Here is a 2,958-nt window from a genome sequence, read left to right as displayed (position 1 = left end):
GAGGGACACACCCCCAGCCTGAACGTCACCACCACCCACACACAGCCACCAGCCTGACACCCATTGCTGTCAACACACCGCCCCCAGACAGACCCTCATTGATATCGAACACAGCGCCTCCAGCCTGACCCTCACTGCAGTCCACCGACCGCAGCCAGCCTGACCCTCACCACCATCCAATACCGCCCCAGCCGGACCCTCAACGCCGCCCACACACAGTCCTTAGCCTGACCCTCACCGCTATCCCCACACCACCCGCAGCCTGATCCGCACCAACGCACACACACCGCCCACAGCCTGACCCTCACCATCATCCACACACCATCCCCAGACTGACCATCAATGCCATCCCCACACCGCTCCCAGCCTGATGCTCATCACCATCCACACACCAATCCCAGCCTGAACTCCACCGCCATCCACACACCGCCCACAGCCTGAACTCTACTGCCATCCACACACCACCCCCAGCCTGACCCTCAATGCCATCCAACACTGACCCAGCATGACTCTCACCGCCATCCGCACACCGCACCCACCCTGACCCTCACTGCCGTCCACACAGTGCACCCTGCCTGACCCTCACTGCTGTCTACACACAGCCCCCAGCCTGACCCTCATCGACGTCACCACCATCCAATACCGCCCCAGCCGGACCCTCAACGCTGCCCACACACTGTTCTTAGCCTGATCCTCACCGCTATCCCCACACCACCCGCAGCCTGACCCGCACCACCGCACACACACGCCCACAGCCAGAACCTCACCAATGCCCACACACCGCCCACAGCCTGAACCTCACTATCATCCACACACCGTCCCCAGACTGACCATCAATGCCGTCCATACACCGCTCCCAGCCTGATGCTCACCGCCATCCATACACCGCCCCCAGCCCGACCCTCAACGCCATCCAACACTGACCCAGCCTGACTCTCATCCCCATTTCCACACCGCACGCACCCTGACCCTCCCCGCTATCTACACACCGCCCCCAGCCTGACACTCACTCACGTCCACGCACCATCCCCAGCCTGACCCTCATCGATGTTAAACACACCGTCCACAGCATGATCCTCACCGCCGTGAACCACTGCCCCCAGCCTGACACCCACCTCCCTCCACACACCATCCCCAGCCTGACCCTCACCACCGTCCACACACCATCCCCAGCCTGAGCCTCACCACCGCCAACACACCATCCCCAGCCTGACTCTCACCACCACCCACAAGCCTGACACCCAACTCTGACCACACGCTGTCCCAGCCTGATGCTCACCACCGTCTACACACCACCCTCAGCCTGACCCTCACCACCATCCACACACCACCCCCAGCCTGACCCTCATCGACGTCGAACACACCGCCCCAGCCTGACCCTAACCTCCATCCACCCACTGCCCCCAGCCTGACGCCCACCTCCGTTCACCAACCGCACCCAGCCTGACACCCAACTCTGACCACACGCTGTCCCAGCCTGATGCTCACCACCGTCTACACACCACCCTCAGCCTGACCCTCATCGACGTCGTACACACCGCTCACAGCCTGACCCCCACCGCCGACCAAAACTGCAACAAACCTGACCCTCACCACTGTCCGCACGCCACCCCAGCCTGACGCTCACTGCTATCCTCACACGCCCCCAGCCTGACGCTCACTGCTGTCCAGCACCGTCTCTGTTTGACTCTCACCGCCGTCCACACACCACCACCAGACTGTCTCACACCGCTGTCCAATACCAGCCCCAGTCTGACCCTCACTGCCGTCAATACACTGCTCCCAGCCTGACCCTCACCACCGTCCACACACCACCCACAGCCTGACCCTCACCTCCACCCACACTTCCCCCACAGCGTGACCCTCACCACCTTCCTCACAGCGTCTCCAGCCTGACTCTCATCATCGCCCACGCACCATCCCTAGATTGACCCTCACTGCCGTTCACACACCGTCCACAGACTGGCCCTCACCGCCGTCCACACACCAACTACAGCCTGACCCTCAATGTGGTCGAACACACCGCCCCCAGCCTGATACAACCCTGAACCTCATCTTCGTCTACACACCTTCCCCAGCCTGACCCTCACTGCCGTCCACACACCGCACCCAGCCTTAATCTCACCGCCATCCACATGCCGCCCACAGCCTGACCCTCACCGCCACCCACACACCGTCACCGTCACCCTCACCGTCACCCTAGCCTGACACCCACCTCCCTCCACGCACCACTCCCAGTCTGACCCCCACCATCGTCCACATACCGCCCACAGCCTGACCGTCAACGCCATCCAACACTGACCCAAGCCTGACGCTCACCACCGTCCAACACTGACCCAAGCCTGACCCTCACTGCCGTCCACACACCGCACCCAGCCTGACCCTCACCAGTGTCTACACACCGCTCCTAGCCTGACCCTCACCGCCGACCACACACCACCTCCAGCCTGACCCTCATCGACATCGAACACACCGCTCACAGCCTGACTCCCACCGCCGTCCACCAACCAACCCCATCCTGATCCTCACCGCCGCCCACACACCACCCCCAGCTTGACCCAACCCCATCCTGATCCTCATCCCCGCCACACACCACCACCAGCTTGACCCTCACTGCCAACTACACACCACCCCCAGTCTGACCCTCACCGCTGCCCACACACCGCCCCAGCTTGGCACTCACCGCCCTCCAACACTGACCCAAACCTGAACCTCATCGCTGTCGACACACCGCTGCCCCCAGCCTGACCCTCTCAGCCGTCCACACACCACCCCCAGCCTGACCCTCACCGCCGACCACACACCACCCATAGCCTGAACCTCATCGCTGCCCACACACTGCGCCCAGCCTGACCCTCACTGCCGTCCACACACCATCCCCGCCTTACCCTCAACATCATCCACACACCACCCCCCGCCTGACCCTCACCATCATCCACACACCGCTCCCAGCCTTAC

This window comes from Chiloscyllium plagiosum, chromosome 8 (assembly GCF_004010195.1).
Source record: "Chiloscyllium plagiosum isolate BGI_BamShark_2017 chromosome 8, ASM401019v2, whole genome shotgun sequence".
NCBI lineage: Eukaryota > Metazoa > Chordata > Chondrichthyes > Orectolobiformes > Hemiscylliidae > Chiloscyllium > Chiloscyllium plagiosum.
The sequence above is the reverse complement of the archived record's forward strand: the minus strand, read 5'-3'. Positions refer to the sequence as shown.